This window comes from Notolepis coatsorum, assembly GCF_963971535.1.
Source record: "Notolepis coatsorum genome assembly, chromosome: 11".
In the NCBI taxonomy this organism is placed as follows: domain Eukaryota; kingdom Metazoa; phylum Chordata; class Actinopteri; order Aulopiformes; family Paralepididae; genus Notolepis; species Notolepis coatsorum.
Genome location: NC_140175.1, coordinates 73066006 through 73092212, shown reverse-complemented (window position 1 = coordinate 73092212; position 26207 = coordinate 73066006).

The window sequence follows — 26207 nt, the reverse complement described above, 5'->3', positions numbered from 1 at the left end:
GCTGCACCGTCTGGAAATATATAGGATGAATACAGACAATTCTAGGGTATTTTATATATCGATTTCAGTGAACTTGGCTTATTTTTGTATTTTTGCTATGGAATTTCAAATGGAGTAGGCTATCAACCAGGCAGTTGGCAGTTGGCAGTTGGTCGTGAGGAGACCCGAGAGCCATGGCTGCCGCCGCTTGATCGGTATGGAGCAGCTCCGGAGGGGTGTCGTGAGTTCGTCACCCAGTGCTCTCTTGTGTTTCAACTTCAGCCTCGTACTTTCCCCACCGATGTGTCTCGGGTTGCATACATTATCACTCTCCTCACAGGTCGTGCTCTCTCTTGGGCCACGGCAGAATTGGAAAATGGGTCAGTAATCTGCTGCAGCATGGATGCCTTCACCCAGGAGCTGCGACATGTCTTCGACACCTTCCGGTTGATTTCCATTTATGAAGCCGGTGGGCGGCTTACGTCCTGCCGGCAAGGCATTCACCCTGTGGCAGATTACGCCATTGAATTTTGCATCGTGGCTCGAGAGGCGGCCTGGCCAGAGATTCCATGCTGTGTTTTGTTTTTACATGGGCTCTCTGTGCGGATGCAGGACGAGCTGTCCACACGGGAGCTACCCGAACGACTGGACCACCTCATCAACCTGGCCATAAGGATGGACAATCGGCATCGGGAGAGGAAGCGCGAGAGAGGAGCGTTGACACAGGTACTCTTCCGCCCTTCTTCTGGTGTCGAACCACCAGCATTCCATTACACGAGAGAGTGCCTTGGTGACAAGCCGATGCAGATGGGTGCTCTGAGCCTGTCTGACGCGGAGAGGCAGAGGCGTGTCCATGAGAAGCGCTGCTTCCGCTGTGGTCGCACGGGGCATCGCTTCGTTAACTGTCGGGGATTCTCGGGGAATGGGGGGGCTCGCTAAACTTGGGGAAAGTTTTAGCAGGTGGGCATTTCTCCCCTGTCATTGATGATACACGTACATTGGGTGGGGGGATTCTCTCAGAATGACCAGGGCATTAGTTGATTCAGGGGCGGCGGATTATTTGATTCATGTGGGTTTGGCATTGGAGTGGGGGGTCCCGTTGGAGACACTGATGTAACGATTCCGGTCCAGTCATTGGACGGCCAACGACTGGGTAGTGGGATCATTACCCACCGCACTGTGCAGCTGCGTGTTCAGGTGGCGGGTAGTGGGTGGGAGTGTTTACAATTTTCCGTTGTCATGTCTACTCACTCTGTCATTGTTTTAGGTCACCTCTGGCTAGCAGAGCATAATCCCTGTATTAATTGGGCTATGGGTGAGTTCTATGGGGAGCGGCGTCAAATCGGTTTCTGGCGAGAGTTCACCCGGCCCCCCCTCTTCTTTTTTGTCTCTCTTGTCTCTCTCCAAGATGGTGGTGAGCGTTGCAGACTCTGTCATACCTCCTAATCCAGATTTAGCAGGCGTGCCTGAGATTTATTGGGACCTGGCGGCCGTTTTTAGTAAAACGCATGCTAAAGCACTACCGCTTTATAGATCTTACGACTGCCCCATTAATCTTCTTCCTGGTACCTCTCCACCCCATGGGCGTATGTTTTCTCTCTCTCGCCTTGAGACAGTGTCCATGAACACCTATATTCAAGAGGCACTGTCCGCGGGGCATGTGTTTGTAGCAAAAAAGGATGGTAGCCAGCGGCCGTGCATAGATTATAGGGGATTGAACGACGTTTCCATCAAGAACTGCTACCCCCTGCCTCTCATGGACACCGCCTTTGAGTGCTTACAGGGGGCGCAGGTCTTCTCTAAACTTGACTTACGTAATGCATACAACCTGGTCAGGATTAGGGAGGGAGACGAGTGGAAGACTGCATTTAACATGCCCAACGGGCATTATGAGTATTTAGTCATGCCCTTTGGTTTAGCTAATGCTCCGGCAGTTTTCAAGCCCTTGTTAACGACGTGCTGCATGATTTAATTGGGGTGTCAGTCTTTGTGTACATAGATGACATCCTCATTTTTTCTCGCGATATGGTGCAACACCAACAGCATGTTCGTGAGGTGCTACAGCGTCTCCTCAAGCATCAGCTATTTGTTAAGGGAGAGAAGTGTGTGTTTCACACTGACACCGTTTCCTTCCTGGGCTTTGTGTTGACGAAGGGTGATCTTCGCATGGATCCAGCCAAGGTGAGTGCAGTCTTGGACTGGCCACGCCCTTCGTCGCTCAAGGAGTTACAGCGTTTTTTGGGCTTTGCAAATTTTTACAGGCATTTGATTCGCAATTTTAGCGCCTTAGTCACTCGATTTCGATTTTCCATCTCCTACCCGCCCGGTTCCAAGAATGTCAAGCCTGACGCTCTGTCACGTCAGTTTGACCCTCCGGACCGGGAGGAGAAGCCCCACCCTATTATTCCACAGGCCCTTATTTTGGCTCCCGTGTCATGGGGCATAGATAGGGTGGTAAGATCGGCTCTGGCACAGGAGCCCAATCCCAGTGGGGGTCCTCCGGGACGGATGTATGTGCCCAAGGCTGCACGCTCGCGACTGCTGCAGTGGGCACACACCTCTTCACTCACCGGCCACCCTGGGGCCGCCAGAACCCTGGAGTTTATCCATAGGAGGTTCTGGTGGCCTACAGAGGAGGGGGATACGCGTTCCTTTGTGGCGGCCTCTCCGGTGTGCACGCGTAGTAAGACCTCTCACCGTGCACCGGCGGCTCTCCCCCGGCCGCTTCCTATTCCCATACGTCCCTGGTCGCACATATCCCTGGATTTTATTTCTGGCCTTTCCCCGTCAGATGGGTTCACACACCATTTTGGTGGTAGTGGACCGCTTCTCCAAGGCGGCCCACTTCATTCCCCTTCCCAAACTTCCCTCGGCTCGAGAGACGGCTGACCTTGTGGTGCAGCACGTCTTTCGGGTCCACGGGCTGCCAGTGGATATTGTGTCTGACCGGGGCGCATGAACACTTTCGGCAACCAACATGCGCTTCCGCGTTTCTCTGATTGGCTGAGCGCCGTCCGCGTTTCTCTGATTGGCCGAGCGCGGCTCCCCCTTAGGCTCCAGGAGAGAGGAGAGAGGCTGAAAACCCGCAGTTCTTGCCCGACTGATGGGAGCCGAATCCCGGATCCGATTTTTCTGATGAATACTCCCAAAACATGGAGGTCCCAAATGCATGGAAGTATTGATTGCGCCGTAATGAATCATTAAAAAAATATACCGTTAACTGGAATATGTTGTGCCTTTACACATATGTTGGATTATGTATGTATGTCTCCTGCCCATGTAAAGCGTCTTTGAGCACCTGGAAAAGCGCTATATAAAATAGATGTATTATTATTATTATTATTATTATTATTATTATGTAATTGGTTTGTCATGACAAACTAATAAAAAATCGCGATTTACCCGGTGGCTACAACAACACAGAGTGCTACATGAACAGTGGGGCTAATCTAAAGGACTGGACACGGGCGCGTTAAACTAACCTAAAGTTAGTTGTTCACCAACAATCTACAGACACAAACAAACACAGAACCGGACTGTTATATTAAATTAATTGATTGCTGTTTAATGCGTCCGTGTCCAGTCCTTTAGATTAGCCCCACTGTTCATGTACCACCCCCGACTCCCGAGGCTCTAGCTCTAGGTGAAAAGTCACAAGTGAAAACAGGAAGATCAGCTTTGCAAAGTATGCAGTCCTCATGTTTAAAAATGACTTTTGTGAGGGGCGGCTAAGTGGCGCAGTGGGCAAGGCGCTCGCCACTAGTGCAGGAGATACTGGGTTCGAGCCCAGCTCTCTGCATTGCTACCAGCTTGGCTGGTCGTTCATACTAACACAATTGGCAGTGTTAGGGGTGGGAAAGCTGGTGGGTGGGTCCTGGTCGTTGTAAACAGCGACTCCTACAGTGCGGTCTGGGCGCCTGCTCAGCGAGGAAAGGATCTAAGGGGGGTAGTGTGATCCTTCCACACGTTACACCCTCTCAGTGAGAGTCCGCGCTGCCAGGTGAAAAGAAGCGGTTGATTGGCTACACATGTGTCGGAGGAAGCCTGTGATAGCCTCCACTCTCCCAGACCGACTGTAGGGGGTAGGTGCGCAGCGACCAGGAAGGGGATTGGGAATTGGCATAACGACTAACATTGGGATGGGAGAAAAACAGAGGAAAAAGGAGGGGGGGAAAGATCAAAACAAATATAAATAAAAAATGACTTGTGGGCGCCAGTTAAGAGGTTAAACAACAGTAGTACTGTTGGAACAGACAACAAGCGCACTTCCTGGTGTACCTTGGTGATCTCCTTTTGTAGATGGATGGATGCACCACTAGATTACATATTACATGCAACGCCAGTTACCATGCTGCTGTCTCTTCTTAAGGTGGCACTTCACCAAAACACTAGACTGGTTTACTTTGCACATAATCTCACACACATCCAAAAGCAGTTATTGTGAGTACATGCATTTCAATATGGCCAGCAGTGATGTCATTGGGGACATTGAATCCTTTGAAAAATCATTAAAATCTTTGTCTTACAGGGACTGCTACCATATCACTTCATTGAGCTGTAATTAACACAACAAACACATAACACACAACAAAAGGATTCAATGTCCCCAATGAACATCACTGGTGGCCATATTCAAACTAATTTACTCTCAACAACTGTCAAACTAAATGAATGTGTCCAATACTGTTTCAAATTTTGTTTTGGATGTATATGAGATGTGCAAAATAAATCGATTTTTTACTTTAAAGTGCCCATTTAAGAACTAATATCAAATAGTAACAATATTCTCAATATGATGACCATGGCGAGAACCAACATTCTAATGACCCACTGTCATAGAATCCCAAGATACCCAGTATTCTAAAGACCAACTAGCAGAATCCCAAGATGCCTAACATTCTAAAGATCAACTGCCTCAGAATGCCAAATGTGCCCAGTATTCTAAAGATCAACAGCTATAGAATCCTAATATGGCCAGAATTCTACAGATCAACTGCCACATAATCCCAAATGAGCCCAGTATCAGTGGCGGCCGGCCGATAGTGGGCGCTAGAGCGCCGCCCTCCCTGGTTAAAAGAGAGAAGAAGAAGAAAATATTTTTTATTTTTATTTTTTTAGAGCCCTAGAAATAAAATAAACATGTTTAAAATGAATAATATTTACTCATTTTAAGTATGTTTGTGTTTCCAATGCACAATATAACGTTAATATATCAAATATAAATAATAGTTTTTCATTCACAGGAAGTCACTAGTAACTACCTCTCAGGCCGGGGCGAGACATATCACACACAGCAGGGCGTGCACTGGTTTCATTGCTGTATCCTCGCAGCCAATCAAATAGGTCAACGCACGTAACGCACTGTGCGTTGAAATATGATGTAATATGATGGAAGCCGGGCGCGTTTTCAAGCGATCTATATCATCTAAGCAAGCAGCGTCTATACTTTCCGTAGCCGCATTTCTCGGAGACGCTCTCTGATTGGCCGACGCCATCTTCTACACTGGTTAGGCTTAGTTACTCTTCGAAGTTGGTTAAGGTTAGAGTTTGTCGTAGAGCATGACGGCAAGTTCTTTCGACAGTTAAGCTTAGGCACTCTTTCAAAGTTGGTTAAGGTTAGAGTTTGTCTTAGAGCAAGGCGATAGAACGCCAGGTAGTTTGCAGGCTGTTCGATGCGGAAATGGGCAAAGACACAGCTCATCACAGTACTTGTATTGGTGTGCCTAACCTGGCTAACAAGAAGCTATTTGGCTAGCTGGATGCAGTCTGGACAGTGGATATACATCAACAGTCTGGGACTGTGGGACAGTGGACATATACACTTTATCAAGCCCTCCTGGACCACGTTTCAACTAAACAAAGTGAGTTAATGCGGTCTCTCTCTCTCTCTCTCTCTCTCTCTCTCTCTCTCTCTCTCTCTCTCTCGCTCTCTCTCTCGCTCGCTCTCTCTCTTTCTCGCTCTCTCTCTCTCTCGCTCTCTCAACACAGCGTGTTGTTGTTGAACTATAACATTTAATTTCGCCGCGGGTGACGCATAATGGATGAATGAATGAATGGTAACTTGTTTAAAATGACAAGATATATATATGTGTTCATTATTGGATTTATCATACGTGTACTAGTGTAGTATGAATGAACTCGACTTAACGTTGGAAACGGGGTAACGTTATGTCGAGACTCAAGTCAGTATTCGCTTTGTCAGCTGTCCACTTAATCTGAATGTGTCCTGTACATAAAGAACCAGAATCTAGAAGTCTTTATTATGCAGCAACACACACATGTAAGATGAGCGACACATAGTAACACACACACACACATGCATTGGGTTGTCAAGCCTCTCTGTGCTTGACTCATCCCATCATCCTTCCCCCCAAGGGAAGCTGGGAGCAGACATGGTCGTGGGCCTCGCCTGGGCACCAATCCAAGTGCTCCTGTCTGTCTTCGTCAGCGTCACAGAAAGGCCCGGGAGATACCCCACCTGGGTACCTGGCAACCCGGCAACCTGGTCCCCAAGCAAGAATCGAACCCAGGACCTTCTTGCTGTTAGGCGACAGTGTCAACTACCACACCACCACTGTGCCACATCATATCATATCACTGCTATGCCAATGACACTCAACTCTTCCCCTCCTTTCCTCCCTCAGATACCCAAGTCTCTGAGTGGATCTCAGCCTGCCTGTCTGATATTTCCGCCTGGATGACGACCAATCACCTCAAACTGAACCTAAGCAAAACAGAGCAAATCAGTTGAACATAGGGCGTGAGTCTGTCCCTTATTGCCAACAACTTAGGTCTAGTCCTTGATGACCGGCTGAATACATAGCAAACATCTAAAACTCAACGAGTTGTGTACGTCCATCTATGTATAAGTGTTTTAAGTAATGTACACGGATGTGCCCACCACGCTCACACACACACACACACACACACACACACACACGTACGTGCACACACACACAAATATTTAAGAAATGTAAATAAAAACACCAGTGCAAAAGGGAAGTTCAAAATATAAGCTGGGGAAATAGTTATGAGGACTTTTGACAAAAAATCCACAGATTACATTAATTCCCTCACTAGGCCCTTACACCAACTTTAACCTACATATAACCTTAATCCTGACTCTTAACCGTAAACCAACAAGCCAACATCTCTGAACTTTAACTTATTGAGCTCATCTTTATGTCCTTGTGGGGTCATAAGTACTAGACTACAGTTCACACACACACACACACACACACACACACACACACACACACACACACACACACACACACACACACACACACACACACACACACACACACACACACACACACACACACACACACACACACACACACACACACACACACACACACACACACAACAATATGACATGGAATTTCATATTTCCAGTCCATGAATTTCTCTCTGTGAGGAGGTTTTAAGAGGTGTCCTAGTAAAAGGTAGATGATGGATGAGGGTGGGGTTAAATAAAACTCAGGTGAGTGAGCCCGGCAGCCTGTAAACCTTCACTACACCTCCTTTCATTCTCCACTTCTCCTCTCTTAAACCCAGTGCCCCGGTTACTTCCCTCCTCCTCTCCTCCTCTCCTCTCCACCTTGCCCATTTTCTCTCTCCTGTTAGGGGTGTTAGTGATTTAGAGGTCCGAGGCAGAGACCGATGTGAGGCCTTTGTCAATTTTATTTAACCCAATAAGCCCGATCGGTCCGGTACCGGTACAAGATTAATTTCACGTCATAAATAGATCAATACAGTCCGTATTAATTAATTGTGTGTTTCTTTTTCAAATGTAGCCAAGAGTAAATACCCTAACCCTATCAAAACAGCAGTCAAAGTGTATATTTTCAGCACTACGTTTGTTTACCAAGTGTTATTAGCTAAATATATAGAAATGTCAGCGCATTCAGTTGGAAACCGGCGCATTGTCTTGTGTGTAGTATTTTGAAGGAAGAGACCCAGGGCTTTCGATGGGCTTTCGAATTTCGAAAAACGACACTACCCAGCACACGCTAGCCCCTGTCAAACTTTGAGCCCTCTGGACTAAGAGGTTGACAGTCGACTACGGCTACTTTCGATCGATTAGTCGACTATTCCAGCGATTCTCAACAGGGGTGCCTAGGCACACTAGGGTGCCTCAGAGAGCTGCCAGGGGTGTCTTGAGATTTTTTTTTTTTTTTCGTATGATTAAAGGAAAACTCCAACATTTTGGGAAATTAGCTTATTTGCCATCTACCCTGGAGTTAGACAAGAAGATACATACCTTTTTCTTCTCTGTGCATGCAGTAGGAGTAGGAAGATGTTGGGAACTAGGCTAATGGAGGAACCTACTTCCAGTGACTGACGCTAAGCTAGGCTAACGGTGCACGTCTTCCTACTCCTACTGCATGCACAGAGAAGAAAAAGGGTATGCATCTTCTTGTCTAACTCCAGGGTAGATGGCAAATAAGTTAATTTCCCAAAATGTTGGAGTTTTCCTTTAAAGAAAATGATCACTAAAGGGCGCGGCTGGGTGGCGCAGCGGACACTGCGCTTGTCACCAACGCAAGAGACACCGGGTTCGACTCTGGCTGTCGGCGTTGCCTCCGGCCTGGGCCAGTCGTCATACTAACTCAATTGGCAGAGTTAGTGGGTGGAAGTCGATGGGTGGTAATCTGGACGTTGTGGACAGCGACTCCTACAGGTCGGTTGGGGACGCCTGCACAGCAGAGACAGGAAATGGCGGGGGTAGTGTGAGCCTCCCACACGTTACACCTCGCCAATGAGAGTCCGCGCTGGCAGGTGAAAAGATGTGACAGGCTGCCTCCTCGTGTATCGGAGGGGACACGTGATGCAAGGCTTCTATCCTCCCTACAACCGGCCAGTGGGGGGCATATTGTGCATTTTAATAGTAATTATTATTCATTTTATAGGGCTTCAAGCCTTCAAAATATCTAAAATAAAAAAACAAGTTCTTCTTCTCCTACTCTCTCATTGCTCTCAACCAGGGGGGGGGGGCGGCGCCCAAGCGCCCCTAGTGGCGAGCCGCCACTGCTTCTATCCCCAGGCCATCAGGTTGCTCAACGAACAATAATACTATGCAACAACCATCAAATGCACTCACAGCACACACATCCGCACACACTCACTTTAAACAATCAACCCACTGCAGCACCCACTCTACACACTTTAGAACACCTAGACACACTTTATATTTATTGGCAAAGAATTTGCACTACAACCCATACCTCAGGACACCTTACTGTAAATTGTAAATTGTACCTAAATTGTACCTCATCCCATTTCTGCTCTGCACTATAATTTATAGTATATTGTATATTAGTATATTGCATAGTATATTGTATGGTAACTCAGTTACTGCTATCCTGCATTGAACATTGTACATATGTACATACTGAACACTTGTGTCTACGTACGTGACTTCTATTTTATACTGCTATACTTATTTAATTTTATACTTATCTATTTTTGTCTAGCACAGTCTCTGGAGCGTAACAGAAAGAAGCATTTTGTATAAAAGTATTCTGTACATCTGTATGGCAACTATTAAAGAAACTTGAAACTTGAACTTGATTTGTAGTCGCCAAAATTTGCCGATAGTCGACTATTAGTCGACTATAAAAAAAAAAGGTGTCATCTTCTCTTATTTCATCACGCACCACACCCTAACTGTAACTGCCTGGCTTCTCTCTCTCTCTCTCTCTCTCTCTCTCTCTCTCTCTCTCTCTCTCTCTCTCTCTCTCTCTCTCTCTCTCTCTCTCTCTCTCTCTCTCTCTCTCTCTCTCTCTCTCTCTCTCTCAATTCAATTCAAATGGCTTTATTGGCATGACGTACTTCTACATGTTGCCAAATCAAATGATTAGTATTAAACATAAACATGGATTACAAAACAGATATTAAAGTACATACAAAATATCATCATAAAATAAACCATAAAATATTACAGCATATAAAACAGTAACTACTGGATTGTCAAGAGAGGTACTGTACGAACATTGAACTGTATAAAATGCTGTGTTTACTGTATTTTGTAAATGTGTGTGTTTGGCTATTGAGAACATTGTTAGAGCTGATGCATTTTGAACAATAAGTAAAATGTTCTTTCAACAATATAAAGTATCAATACTAATTCAGCTTTTAACTAGCTTTTCTTTTTAACTAACAAATGTTGTCTTAATTAAGTAATGGTTAAATGTGAGTAGTGTGTATGTTTGTGTATGTGTGTGTGTGTGTGTGTCCTCTGTCCTCTTGTGGGCTCACTCCTCCAGGCTCACCCCAGGGTTAACCGCACTGTGATATTCCTGCGACAACATTTCTGGTGGTCTTCTGGAGGCAGACACACAGGCTTTGTGTCGGCCTGTGCCACCTGTGTCCAGGGCAAAGCTACCCACTCAGCACCATCAGGTCTCCTCCACCCGTTACCCGTCCCACGTCGACCTTAGTCACACATCTCCATTGACTTCGCTAAGAGGCTAAAGCAACAGGGAGCCACAGCAGAGTGACTGAAGAGCCGCATGCAGTTCCGGAGCCGCGGGTTGCCGACCCCTGGTTTAATAGGCGCCCCCAAAAGTGGATTTTTTTTACTTGAACTTGAGGACTACATACTTTTTACCAAAATACTATACTTTAAACTTATAGCACATGCATGAGCCTGGTCTCTTTTGAACAAGGACATTCTGAAGTTTCTGATACAATAAAGAAAATTCACTTTTAATGCTAATGGAATAGAGTAACATAGGTCTGAACTTGAGTTGTAGAACAACTTGTTACTCATGTTTTTTCTGTACTAGTTAGTAGTCCAGAAGTAGTATTTCCCCAAAAATTGGATAGGCTGGAAAAACACCCTTGGTTCATAGCCTGAAGTCTTGTGTAGTACATGTCCAAATTTCATAAGAATCCGTTCAGAAAATTGTGATTAGGAGCGATTTTGGTAAAAAACAAAAACTGCAGAAAAACGATTTCCTCATTGACTCCAATGCATTCCGCGAAAATTTCATGTATAAATTACATTTCATTGAATACATTTCAATCGAATCTCATTTTGAGATCGGTCGCAAATCTCTTCCGCGCTACCTGCTACCTGCAAATGCAATGCCGACCCTTTCGCTGTTTTGCACACACCTCCTTCGCCTTATAAGGAGCTAGCAGACGTGTCTGTATGAAAATTCAGGCGTACGAGAATGCTCTTGCAGTTTAAGAATGAGTGACGTTTTTCATCCATGGGAACCCAGCTGCAAAGATTTTGGCCACTTACGGAGGAGGTTTTTTGTACATTTTATATTTACAAAGGTACTTGCAAACATGTTAGAGAATGAGGACCAATGTGTGTGTGTGTGTGTGTGTGTGTGTGCGCGTGTGTATGTGCGTGGGTGCACATTTGTACAGTTGCCCTTGGAAAATATGTTGGAAATCAACAAGAGAATAGAGTTGTTGGCAGGGACAGAGAACGAGAGAGGGAGATGGAGAAAGAGAGAAAGAAGGAAGAGGAGGAAGAGAGAGATGTTTGGGGGAGGAAGAGGGCAGGGAGGGTGTCAGATAGTGTAGAGAAGATGTAAGCACTCTTAAGGCGAGACACCCCAGGTGAATAGGCAAATATACTTTTTTTGTTGATTTTGTTATATTTTGCTTCCTAAACATGTCTTCTATGAAACTAGTGACAATAAAACATCAATAACACACATTTAGTTGTTTATTTTACTTCATTTTGCCTTATTGCATCCATAAATGTGCACATATTTAATGGGGAAGTGCCTCATTTGCACATATAAACATAAAATTCAGAAAACTTGCAATATATTTTTTCTTAGTTTATATGTACATAACAAACTGGGAAAGTTTCATAGTGATATCTATTCAAAAAACATTTTTTTGCCTATTAGGGGGTACTACACTGTTTGTAGCCTGTGTGTAGTTCTGTTCAGTTCAATAACATCATTATTATTGATATTCAGTTATCAGGCATGTGTTTAGGTTGTCTATTACTAATGGTTTGATTAGGTATTGTGTTTGTAAATATCTGTATAAAAAAAAAAGTATGGCATTTTACAATACAGAACTTTGAAGGCGTTTTCCCAAAAATTTGTTTTAAGAGTTTTTCCTCATACTCGGAGCCAGAAATCTCCACTTCAGTAGCACTCACACACACCAAACCTTCCAGTTCTATTCATATCTATGTTCTGAAGGTATTTACAGAAGGGTTTGTTGATATCGCATTCATACCCTGATTTATATCACATTTTATTCCTAAAAACATGGCGAAATATGGAATTTTACCATAAGAATTGACTGAATGGAGTATTTTCTGATTTATGGAGTGATAAAAAGAGATATCCAAAATCCCCTCTGTAATAACCTTTGGCTCTAATATGTCAACAAAATGAAACTATAATTTTGAAAATGGCTTTATCCAATGTTCAGATTTCTGTCCTGGAATTATATGCAAATTAGTGCATATTTAAGTAAATAATGCCTCATTTGCATATTTAAACATACAATTTCAGAAAACTTGTAATACAAAAAAGTCTTGTCTTAATATAAGTAATCAACTGGGGAAGTTTCATTGTGATATCTATTAGTTAATTTTTTTACCCTATTCACCTGTAGTGTCTCGCCTTAAGAGGAGAAGGTCGGATCGAAGTATCCTTTTAAACAAGACACTCAGCTGGCAATACCACAATACGTACATTCTACTTTCTGGACAATTACCGATCCTGTCCCTTTTGTCTCTGTCCTCTGTCTCTCTGTGTCTCCACCTATCTAACTCTGTGTCTGTCTCCTTTATCACCATTGTCTCTCTCTTTTTCACTCTTGTCTGCTTGTCTCTCTTTGTGTTTTTCTGTGTTCCTGTGTCTTGATCCGTCCCGTTGGCGATGTTAACAACTCACTCCATCAGTCAGTCATTCAGTCAATCAATCAATCAATCAATCAATCAATCAATCAATCAATCAATCAATCAATCAATCAATCAATCACTCACTCAATCAATCAATCAATCAATCAATCAATCAATCAATCAATCAATCAATCACTCGTTCAGGATTAACCACTCTGCGGCCCTTTGAGGTGGCTCACAGGCACATCACTTTGTGTCACATCAATGTGAGATACCAATCTATGGTATCTCTAAAACATGCATATGAAATTACACCATAATGTGAGTGGGCAAATTAGTATACAAATCCTATGTATCACATTTAGGGTTGAATAATACAATTTCTAGAGGAAGGCTTGTGCCACTACTCCTTTGTGCAACACCTCCTAACGGTCCCTGCCCCTCCCTGTCTGTCCACTCACACTACAGGTACTGATGTGGTTTCCCCTCCCTGTCTGTCCACTCACACTACAGGTACTGATGCGGTTTCCCCTCTCCTTATGTGCCAATCAGTGACCAATTTGTTAGATCCCCCAGATTGCCACTCCCTATGTACAAAAGGCCCAAGGACTGGGCAGACATAAAGACTGTGGGGTGCTGTTCTGCTGTTCTGTAGCTGGACGCCTCTCAGACATAAAGACTGTGGGGTGCTGTTCTGCTGTTCTGCAGCTGGACGCCTCTCAGACATGTCTAGACATGTCAGTCGATAGCCAGCATCATACTAGTGGGCTTTAGTGATTCCTTCAGTTCATGTGTGCATCCCTGATCACAAGTAAGTGTTAAATATGTGCATAATGAGGAGGCTTAGTTATTGTCGGTGATTTATATGGTTAAGGCTTATACTAATGTTATAATTCTACCAGCTGTTTAGGAAGCAATTTACCAGTATGTTTATAGTGATAATCTAGCCTATTGGGTATAATCTATGTTGTTGATTATAGTATTTAGTATCTGTTTAGCACAGTTTATCCCTGTAACTAGTATAGGTAAAGCACTGCTTATCCCCATTGGTAGTTCCACTCGTGAGGTTTATGTTACTTGTAGCAACAGTATATTGTATAGTATATAACAGACTGATTAATAAGTATTAGTAACGCTGATGTCTTTGTTTCCTCCCCATTTAGAACCACACACACTCTCACATACTCCCACCGTGTTAATGGGAAATAGAAGTAGAGATAGCCTGTGCATCTGTCTGACCATTGATAATAAAACTTATCAAAGAACGTTCCTGCCTCCCGTGTCCTGACTAGACACCCCGTGTTGTTGACTACATTTCCTAACCACCAAGAGCTTCACTACACCCTATATGCAACCATCTTTGCACAATTCACTCCATACTGCACGCATTACCCCTGTTAAAGCTGGCCCATTTTGCGTATCTAGCGGTCTCTTCTTCCATGTTTATTCGGACCCAGGTGGTACATTTCCCATAATTGTTTGTCTATTTTGTGTGCATAATCTATCTAGTCTAATTCAGTGACCTTGTTCACAGATCAGAGCTGCCACAGAGTGACCATGTTAAAATTTTACCTCTTAACGTTCGATGGCCCTCATACGGGCTGCCACGCAGCAGTTTGCTCTCGTATGTCGGCTCCGGGCTGCGTTTCTCCCGATCATTCAATACATTGTTGGAATGTTTAATTGAATCAAAGTGATTTGTCTTGTTTGTCTAAGAAACTTCAGAATGTTACCTTTCAAAAGAGACCAGACTCATGCATGTGCTATAAGTATAAAGTATAATAAATGGCTAATTACTTTGGGTATGCAATCGTCAGGCATTTTATGCTAAATACTCTTTAGTTCACATATAATAAGAGACGGAGAGCGTGTGATCACGTTGACTATTTACTAGTAGGTCAGTCAGGAAGTACCCTGCCACATACAAACATGTCCGTGTAGCAACACGAGCCAAACCCTTACAGGACATCTTCCCCTTTTAGTAAGAAACATCTCCCAGTCCCTTAATAACAAAACATCATTTTTCAAGTATTACACCACAATAGGCATCCAATTATTTGCATAACATTTTCTTTTTTTTCTTTTTTTAAGATACATTTTTTAGCGTTTATCGCTTTATTCTACTGGGCAGTCCAGTAGAGAGAGATAGAGAGGTGAAACAGGAGACAGAGTGGGGGGAAGACAAATAACGACGGGTTCGGGAATCGAACCCGGGTCGGCCTCTTGTCTTGCATTTCTTACTGAAATGATGAAATCACATCATCTTTCCTCTCTTTAAATTTTTTTTTTTTTTTTTATCAACAGTCATGCCCCCCCCCCAGTCTCTCACATATCCAACCTAACTGGAGGATGTGACACTCTGCCAGAGGAGGTCACATAGGGCACTTTGGTGTTATCAGAATGTCTGTCATTTCTAATGTCACTGGCACTTTGAGCTGGCTGGTATGGGTGTGTCTCTGAGTTACCTTGTTCCACAGTTGGCTCAGGTACCTCAGGTGTTGTTGTCTGTGGAGCAGGTTGCTGAAGAATGCGCAGGTGAGCACGATTTCTTCTCAACTGTCCTTCATCCGTCTGTACGATGTATGACCTGGGCATTGTTGCCTGCTGTATGACAGTCCCTCCTCTGTTCTCTTTGGGGAGCCACACATTTTGGCCACACTGCAGCGTAGGTAAGGGACGGGCTCCGTGACGCAGATTGTAGCAACGTTGTTGATCCTCTTTTGCCTGCATCTCCGACTTCCTGAAGTCTCCGATGTTTGGCCAGCGAGGGAGTAGAGTCTTTGGGAGTTGTGGCATGTTTGAGTGAATCTGTCTCCCCATGAGGAGCTGTGCAGGGGAATAACCGCTCTCCAGTAGGGAAGTGCATCTCCTCACTGAGGCCGATGCGATGCGCATCTCGATACGGTGCCAACGATACGATACATTAACGATACATTTGAAGCACCGGGCGATGCGATACGATTCACCCCCTGTTGAGATACGATACGATACGATTCGATACGATTTGATTCAACATAATGCGATTCGGGGCGATACGATGCGATTCAACACGATGCAAAATAATGATACAATTTTATGGTATGACAGAGGATTTGGTTGTATTCCTTATATGCAGCTTATATTATTATTAAAAATAAAATAATCTACTGTAAGACAATTTATATAAAAACTCTTGGGTGCCTAAGAAGACTTTTGCATAAACTGTCTTTTCTAACCACTTTAGCTAAAAACACACACACAATGTATATACACACTACTGTGAGACAATAATAATCATACACAAAGGGATAATGGCTTATAGCAGACTTAAATGATTTTATAATATTTCAGATAATGAAATTAAATGTTTATCATCAACTATCCAATTAGTATTTATATTGTAACGTTTGGCCACGTTAAATCATTGAACAGAGAGAGAGAGAGAGAGAGAGAGAGAGGGAGAGAGGGAGAGAGAGAGAGAGAGAGAGAGAGAGAGAGCCCGTCTGAGTCGCGTAGTTGATGATGTCACACACTAGGCTAGGATCGGATGTCAACAGAACACACGGAGCCTGGATAGCCTGCTGCATGAAGCGATATAAAGAAACCAATAGCCAATAAATGTGAAGTTATCTTTGAACCTGTTGTCAAGCGTCTTCAATATACCCCCCCCCCCCCCTCCCCACTAATGGAAGTTGTTAGTTGGTTAGTTAGTTAGACACTGTAGTTTAGTTTAGCGTTAGCTGAACGGCTAACTGGCGTTAGCCAGAGGAAGCCCAATTCTATTCATGTCCTCGACTTCCACTGTTTGTTGTTGTTAACTGTGACGCGGCTCTCGCCTTCTGTATTAGTAGTATAGTATCAGCTGTGTGCAGTCACAGTGCACTGCTGACAGAAGTGGATGAGAGGAAATTATATTAATGCATCGGTTTTGACCGACGCAAAGACGCTACAACAAGATGCATCGCGAGTTCAACCTGAGTTCTAGCCGGTGCGCACGTATTCCACCGGTGCACGCGCATCGTGAACGTGTATGCCGGCGCACCGATGCAAATCGATGAATCGTCACATCACTACTCTCCAGGGGCATAGCGCGGTATGCCAACAGCGCCTTTGCCTTGTCGCCTCCTCCTTTCCACAGCCCCTTCACTGTAGCCACGGCCTGCTCAGCCTCTCTGTTTGCCTGCGGCAGGGCCGCCTCAGGGGGTGTGCGAGCAGTGCGGTCGCACAGGGCCTTTTTTATTTATTATTTTTTTATTTATTTATAGATATTTTTTTGCGAGGCCCCCCTTCCGGCGAGGCCCTTTTTCATCACAGACCTAAAATCTAGTTTTGCTTATATGCTTATATATTTCACATTAGACACGTTTGTAGAATGTGTCTGACTTGTTCCTGGCTCTGCGGCTCTGCAGACTGCAGATACACTATTGGAGCTCTGGCGCTCTGCAGCAGACATACTATTGGTTTCAACGAAGGGAGGGATTACATGTGTACAGTCGGCCGGCGTGCGTCAGCTGTGTCTGACTATTTCGCGCGTGCAGCATTGGAAGTTATGCCAGCCAAGACGAAGAGGACGGTCGTTCGGCAGATGGACTGAAGATGAACGTTTTTGCATGTTAGAAAGTTCAGTCAGGCTAGCCATGTCGGCTTAGCTAAAAGCAGGGACAGCTAGTTAGCTTTAGCTACGTTATAATATCGAGTGCTAACGTGTGGTTCAGTCGGGATAGCCATGTCGGCTAGTAGCTTAGCTAAAGGCTAACTAGCGTTAGCTAACCTAGAGAGAGCGCGTGCAGCATTGTTATGCCAAGATGAAGAGGACGGTCGTTCGGCAGATGAACTTCGTCAACTCCACGCGGTTGTCTCCATCCTCTTGGACGTTTGGTGAGTTTTTAATGCACTCTATTCTATTCCCGCCATGGAGATATCTCTCTCTCTCTCTCTCTCTCGGGCCGGCTAGCTATCGTGGCTACGTTATGTTGGCTAACGTTATGTGGAGCCAGCGGGCCGGCTAGCTATCGTAGCTGACGTTCTGTTGGACCAGCGGGCCGGCTAGCTATCGTAGCTAACCTTATGTTGAGCTAGCGGGCCGGCTAGCTATCGTAGCTAATGTTATGTTGAGCTAGCGGGCCGGCTAACTATCGTAGCCAACGTTATGTTGAGCTAGCGGGCCGGCTAGCTGTCGTAGACGTTATGTTGAGCCAAGCGGGCTGGCTAGCTAACGTAGCTAACGTTATAATGAGCCAAGCGGGCCGGCTAGCTAACGTAGCTAACGTTATATTGAGTCAAGCGGGCCGGCTAGCTGTCGTAGCTAATGTTATATTGAGCCAAAGCGGGCCGGCTAGCTAACGTAGCTAACGCTATATTGAGCCAAAGCGGGCCGGCTAGCTAACGTAGCTAATGTTATATTGAGCCAAAGCGGGCAGGCTAGCTAATGTAGCTAACGTTATATTGAGCCAAACGGGCCGGCTAGCTGTCGTAGCTAACGGTGTGTACCTGGTGTCAGTACCTGGCTACTCTATTTGCAGTTAGCCTCCTTAGCTGATGTCGGCCGTTGGCTCCTTGCTACTTTGTTTTCTCTGGTATAGATCCTCTTCTCTTTGGATTTAAGTGTTGATCTTTGTCCTTTTGGATCTATGTATATTCATGTTGCCTTTGAAGTTATCTTTTCCTTCTGTTTTGTTCTTCCATTAAAAGTTGAATATCCTTTAGGGGCTCATCTTAGCTGTCTTGCTTATCTCTCTCTCTCTCTCTGTCTGTCTGGACCACAGACTCATCTCTCTCTCTCTCTGGACCACAGACTCTCTCTGTCTGTCTGGACCACAGACTCATCTCTCTCTCTGGACCACAGACTCTCTCTGTCTGGATCATCACAGACTCTCTCTCTCTCTCTCTCTCTCTCTCTCTCTCTCTCTCTCTCTCTCTCTCTCTCTCTCTCTCTCTCTCTATCTCTCTCTCTCTCTCTCTCTCTCTCTCTCTCTCTCTCTCTGAGCATTGCATTGCTTATAGTTGTCAATTGTGTCGGTCAGTTCATTGCAATTTTTACTTCAGTCACATTTAGTTTTATCCTGCACCTGGCCTAAAACAGGTTGGATGTGCACACTAGAGTGTGTACTTCTATCTACACAGTACAGCCAAAGCATTCCCATTGCTAGGCAAAAACTCCAACTGTTTTCTACACTGCTTCTTCCCTTCCTGGATTTTCTGCATTACTGCCACTTGTACATGTGTGTTGTGGAGAAATTTGTACAGTGTTACAAAGCGATAACACTGTATATTGACTGTAGAACGGGAGCTCTCTCTCGCTCTCTCTCTCTCTCTCTCTCTCTCTCTCTTGCTATATGTTGACTGTATCATGCCCAGCCTCGGGCAGCGCTATTATTTAAGAATATGTTGACTGTATGAAAAAAGAAATAAATAATAATCTTTTTTTTTTACCTTTTAGGGGGGCCTCGCATTTCTCCCAGGTGGCCCTGGCCTGCGGACACCGTGGACTGCTAGTCACATGGGTGAAACCATACTCAATAGTAAAACTCTGGAAGGGTAACCCACTGTATTGGGGCCCATTGTCAGACACCAGGGTCTGTTGGGTCCTGTGACGGCTGAACACGTCCTTCAGTGCAGCCACGACTGTCTCAGCTGAAGCTACCTTAAGATGGGCAACCTCTATGTAGCGTGAGAAAAAGTCCACAATCACCATATAAGTATTTTTCTCCCATAAGAACAAGTCCGTAGCGACCCGCTGCCAGGGCCTTGCTTGCACTGTTGTGGGGACCAAGGGCTCTCTGCGTTCTGACCTGTGTTGTGAATATGTGTCACACTTTTCCACCAGCTGATTGATGTGTACCGACAGTTCGGGCCACCAGACTGACTGGCGTGCTCTTGCTCTGCACTTGACAACTCCTTGATGTCCAGCGTGCAGGTCATTAAGCAACTCCTGTCTGATGCATTGGGGAATCACGATCCTCCAGCAGCAGTAGTTCACCAGCCAGTGTGAGGTTCTCTCTTTCTGGCCAGTATGTCTCCAACTCCTGTGGGAGGTCATGCTATTCAGGCCAACCTGTCTTACAGTATCTGATGAGCTTTGCACAGACAGGGTCAACACCCTGTTTCTCCTGTATGCTCCTCAGCCTAGCTTCCGTGGCTCGGAGGCTTTGCACAACTGCATACACGAACACTTTGACTTCTGTTTCCCTGTCCATTTCTTCTTGTGTGAATGTGTGCTTGACAGAAGCTCTCGACAATGTGTACTTACCGGGCACATGTACAAAATTGTATGTGAATCTCATCAGTCTCAGCCGAAACCTCAGAACTCTGGGTGGGAGCTCATCTAGTGCTTTGTTACTCAGCAATGGCACCAGTGGCTTATGATCAGTTTCCAGCCTGAATCTGACCCCCAGAAGGTAGGATGACAACTGCTCACATGCCCATGTGGCTGCCAACGCCTCCTTCTCTATCTGAGCATAATTCTTCTCTGGGCTTGACAGGCTCCTAGAGATGAACACGACCGGCTTCCATATTCCGTCTGTCTGTTGTTGCGTCAGAACGCCTCCGATACCGTAGGACGAGGCATCGGCCGATACGCACGTCTCTGCTGTAGGTGAGTACGGGGCTAACACCCGCAGGGAAATTAACTCTGCTTTCAGTCTTTGTGGGGCCTCCCAGACCCATTCATTCTTCCCGCACAACAGGTTTTTCATTGGGCGAGTGTACGAGGCCAGATGAGGTAAGAACTTGCCTATATATTGGGCCATCCCCATCAGTCTTTTCACTCCTTCGACGTCGGTAGGCTCAGGCATCTCCAAGATTGCTCTGACCTTAGCTGGATCCGGGGCCACCCCGTCTGCTGTGATGAGGTGACCCAGGAACATTATGCTGTTTTTTGCAAACTCACATTTTTCACTGTTCAGTGTCAGGCCTTCTGCCTGCAGTGTCTTTAGGACCCTGTGCAATCTCTCATTATGCTCCTATACAGGGGTGTAAAGTACTTGAGTAATTGTACTTCGTTACAATACTTAAGTACTGGTTTGGGGGATTTGTACTTTACTCGAGTATTATTAGGTTTGTATACTTTGTACTTTTACTCCATTACATTTCAGAGGAAAAAAACATACTTTTTACTCCTTACATTTAAAATGCAGACCTACAAAGTACAAAGTACAAATCTCACAGGTCCAACCATTTTAATTCGTATATTTTAATTGTTTATCTGGCCGAACTAACGTTAACGTTATTAATCCTGTGACCGCAGGTAAACAGCCAATCAAATCCCCATCAATGGAAAATGAACCCGCCCATACCCATGCTGATTGGTCCTTGTGCAACACTAGAAAGCGGGGTCTTTGATTAAACACCTGCTATCAGAAGAATAGACAGTCAGATCTGCATTATGCTGTGGTTAATATTGTGATATTAATATTCAGGGTACTCCAGTATTGTGATATTATTCAGGGTACTCCAGTATTCTGTCTTTAATATTGTGATATTATTCAGGGTACTCCAGTATTCTGCCTTTAATATTGTGATATTATTCAGGATACACCATTCTGTTTTTAATATTGTGATATTATTCATGCTGTGATGTGAATGCCGTCCATGTTAGAGAATGTTCAATGGAGAAGTGCATTAAATAATTTGTATGCAAAAAAAGTGTCCTCTGTTCTTTCATTTCAGCATTGTCTATCGCAGAACACATTCCATTGTGGGCAGAGTGTATGCTTGGTTTCATTCAAGCATTGCCTAAACACCAGCTGATGATTTCACTAATTGGCTCACCTCTTCAAGTAACTCACCTGGTGCAATGTGTATACCGGTAGTTAATATGAAAACTTGGCCCACGATGGAATGAGTTTGAGACCACTGGTCTATCCCTTTAAAAAAAAATTACTTTTACTTTTTAGTACTTAAGTACATTTAAAAGTAGGACTTTTTTACTTTTACTCAAGTGTGTTTTTAGCCAGATACTTTGACTTTTACTTGAGTCAGATTTTGAGACGGTACCCATACTTTCACTTAAGTATAATTTCTGGGTACTTTTTACACCGGTGTCCTTTCCATACACCAGTATGTCGTCAGCATGACACTGGACACCTGTGCAGCCTTCTATCATCTGTGACATACGGTGAATACGATTGAATGCATACTGCCCAAACGGGGTGATGAAGGTTGTGAGTAGCTTGCTTTCCTCTGACAGCGGGATTTGCCAGAAGCCAGCAGTAGCATCCAACTTTGTGAATATCTTCGCCCCTTCAAGCATGGCAAGTGTCTCATCCACCGCTGGGAGGATGAGTCTCTCTCTTCTGACATATTTGTTCAAAGGTGTCATATGTAGGATATATCAATAGTAGGAATTGAGTCAAATGACTTACACACTATGTGGATCCGGTTAATAACAAGGTGTATTAGCCAGATAGATCAAATATATACAAGTAGTTAGAGAGAATGGCTGAGGCTTTCGCCCAGGTAATGAGCTGAAATTGCCCAGGTAGAGAAGAGTGAATCTTGTGAGGATGGGGTCTTTATAGTGTGAAGGGGGAGGGGGGGGGTACAGGAGAGGGGACAGAGGAGAGGGGAGGGGAATGTCTTTACATGAAAGTTGGGGGTTCCTCACAATATATATTCCACACATATCTACACACAGGGGTATTTTCCCTTTCGGCTTGGGAACTACGACTATGCCTGTGCACCACAGTGTGGGTCGTGTCACTTTGGAAATCACCCCCATCCTCTCCATGCGCTCCAGTTCTGCTCTCACTGTCTCTCGCAGGGGCAAGGGCACACAACGTGGAGTTGACAGGGCGTATGGGACAGCATCGGGCTCTAGCTAAATTTTGTAGGGCTCGTTTAGCTTACCTAAGCCTGAGAATACTTTGGGGTATTGCACCTTGACATCCTCTTGCTGGGCTGCAGCCGCTTTATGAGTTCAAGCGCCTCTATTGCAGGAAGGCCTAGGAGGGGGCTGGTTGCCTGTATCAGTTCCGCAACCGTTCCTCTTTCCGGGGTAGGCCTGATTGGCCCCGACAGGCACGTGACCCGCCGCGGCCACGCCCCGCGGCAGCCCCAGGACGCGGCAACGAGGCTGCTGTGGTTCACCGCCGCTTTCCGCCTTCAACGCCGCAGAGTTACCATACGCTATACAATATACTATGCAATGTACTAATATACAATACGGCTCACTTTTCCCACTTCAATGACAGAGCCGCTGTTTAATAATATTGTCGCGGCGGAGCTCCGTCGCGGCAGCATTATGTAGCAGTAATCCCCCCTTTTTTACCATCGACAACTAGCTCAATTGGTAACGCTGCTTGGCTGTGGATCCTATGGTCCGTTTGTGACAAGTTCAATTCCCTTAAATTTTATTTTTTTATTTTTTTTAACGTGCATTGCACTATAGCGTATTGTATATTGTATGGTACAGTAACGGTCTCTGGAGCGCAACAGTAAGAAGCATTTGCACTGCAACGCATACACCTTACTGTAAATTGTACCTCATCCCATTTCTGCTTTGCACTATAGCGTATTGTATATTGTATATTGTATGGTACAGTAACGGTCTCTGGAGCGCAACAGTAAGAAGCATTTGCACTGCAACGCATACACCTTACTGTAAATTGTACCTCATCCCATTTCTGCTTTGCACTATAGCGTATTGTATATTGGTACATTGCATTGTATATTGTATGGTACAGTAACGGTCTCTGGAGCGTGCCAGCATTTGCACTGCAACGCATACACCTTACTGTAAATTGTACCTCATCCCATTTCTGCTTTGCACTATAGCGTATTGTATATTGTATGGTAACTCAGTTACTTCTATTCTACATCGAACGCTGTACATATGTCTCTATACTATTTTATTTCATACAACAATGTATGCCTTTCAAATGTTAAATGATAAATGATTGCATGATACACACTGAAATAATCCTGCGCTCGCGCAAATTTGCTGCTGCGGGCGGCGTTGAAGGCGGAAAGCGGCGGTGAACCACAGCAGCCTCGTTGCCGCGTCCTGGGGCTGCCGCGGGGCGTGGCCGCGGCGGGTCACGTGCCTGTCGGGGCCAATCAGGCCTACCCCGGAAATAGGAACGGTTGCGGAACTGATACAGGCGGCCTGGTTAGTTCTTCCACAACATAGATTATTTGTGCTGTTGTTCTCTTTCTAATGGTTAGCTCACCACCGAAGCAGCCTTTTGTATTTAACTTGTATTTTCCTGGTCCATACAGTACTTTTTGTGGTGGCTATAGATTTCCATGTTTTTCAACTGATGCATGCTGCTCGGCACCGCTGTGACCTGGGCGCCTGGGCCCCTGTATCCAGCTTGAATATGGCCTCCTGTCCATTCAGCTCTAACAGTTCCAGCCATTCATCGTCAGGTTCCTCTAGGTTTACTATGTTCAGGAACGCAAAGTCCTCCTCCTCATCTTGAGAAGTCTCTGTGTGTGCCAGTGTGATGTCATGGACCCCTTTCCCTGTTCTGCATGTCTTTGCAAAGTGTCAATTTTTATGACACACTCTACACTCAGCATCACGGGCAGGGCATTCTTTCCACATATGTCTTTTTACATTTCCACATCTGCCACATCCAGGAGACTGTGTGTCAGTTCTGTATTGTTGTGCTTTCTGCCATCTATTTTTTTGTATGGCCTCTACATGTGCAGCTGCCTGCTGCTCAGTGCCTCTTAAGATGGGCTGTTGTTTCTTTATTGCTGCACTCTGCTTCACTTTAGTCATTGCCTTTTCCAGAGTTAAATCTGCATCCATTTGCAGGATTTCTGATAGCTTGGCATCTCTTATGCCTACTACAATTCTGTCCCTTATCAAGTCTTTTCTTAGGGTTCCAAATTGACAATGTTCAGCCAGTGTGTGTACAGCAGTGATAAAGGATTCAACATTCTCACCCGGTTCTTGGTTCCGTCTGTTGAAACATGCTCTTTCAAATATGACGTTCCTCTTACTGTCACAATGTGCGTTGAACGCATCCGTGACGTCCTTGTATTTCTTTTTCTGTTCCTCTGTGAGCGGCAAAACACTTAATATGTCTTCGCCGTCGTCTCCCGCCACATACATGAAGGCATTTACTTGGAATTCTTCTGACTGTTTATCCAATCTGTTTATCCAATTATTCAAATCGCTTCATCCATCTCGGCCAGTCATTAATGTTATTGAAGTCGAACCTGCCTGGCGGAGCCAGCTGTGGCAGCGATGGCAACAGGGATGCTTCGTCTCCCATTCTGTCGTCGTCTTTCACTTTTTTTATTAAATTTTTAATTTTTTATAGTTCGTCTTCTTACTAAGTTATCCCACTTCTGACACCATGTTGTGTAAACCTTGTACTCTTTAGTTCACATATAATAAGAGACGGAGAGCGTGTGATCACGTTGACTGTTTACTAGTAGGTCAGTCGGGAAGTACCCTGCCACAACATGTCCGTGTAGCAACATGAGCCAAACCGTTACAGGACAGCTTAAGGGGTTAACAGGTTAGATCAGCCACACAGTGACCATGTTAACAGGTCAGAGCAGCCACACAGTGACCATGTTAACAGGTTAGAGCAGCTACACAGTGACCATGTTAACAGGTTAGAGCAGCTACACAGTGACCATGTTAACAGGTTAGAGCAGCCACACAGTGACCATGTTAACAGGTTAGAGCAGCTACACAGTGACCATGTTAACAGGTCAGAGCAGCCACACAGTGACCATGTTAACAGGTTAGAGCAGCCACACAGTGACCATGTTAACAGGTTAGAGCAGCTACACAGTGACCATGTTAACCTCTTAACAGGCGCCACCAAAATTGGCCATTTTAGTTTTCGTTTTTGAGGACTTTGCGTGGTAGCAGCAGCACATCATCCTAGAGATTCAGTGCAGAGCCTATTATCTAGGGTGAGATGTGAGGTACTCTGCAAAATAGATAGTGAAATCTTCTGTTGATGATGCAGTCTGTGTGGACAGCATCACACGTGAGAGCCTGCTGCTGTTTGTCGAGGCAGTTGTCTGGCAGTGTGAACCAAGCGGTAGCCATGCTTTGTCTCCCTTGCCCATACTTATGTGTTTGTTTTGCTTCCCTCTAGGAGTCTGAGGGCCCGCACATCACCCAGCAACATACACAGTTAGCGACATCTGACATGTCGATTACAAGGACCATATAATTCCATGCTACATACGTGTCATGTTTGTGTTGTTCTGGAACGACCGTCAACATATTTTCAAAGAGAACTGAAATAGTTTTGACACACACACATGGCCATGTCCCTGAATGACCATGCTACTCCAGTAAATGATTTGGTCGTTCGGATGGCTGATGGAAACTACTGATGCGTGTGGACAAAATCAAATTACTGACCTTCCCTGGTTATACTAACGTAGTCCAGAGAGATTTCATGACCCTCTCCTCTCTCTCTTTGTTTGTCTCTCACTC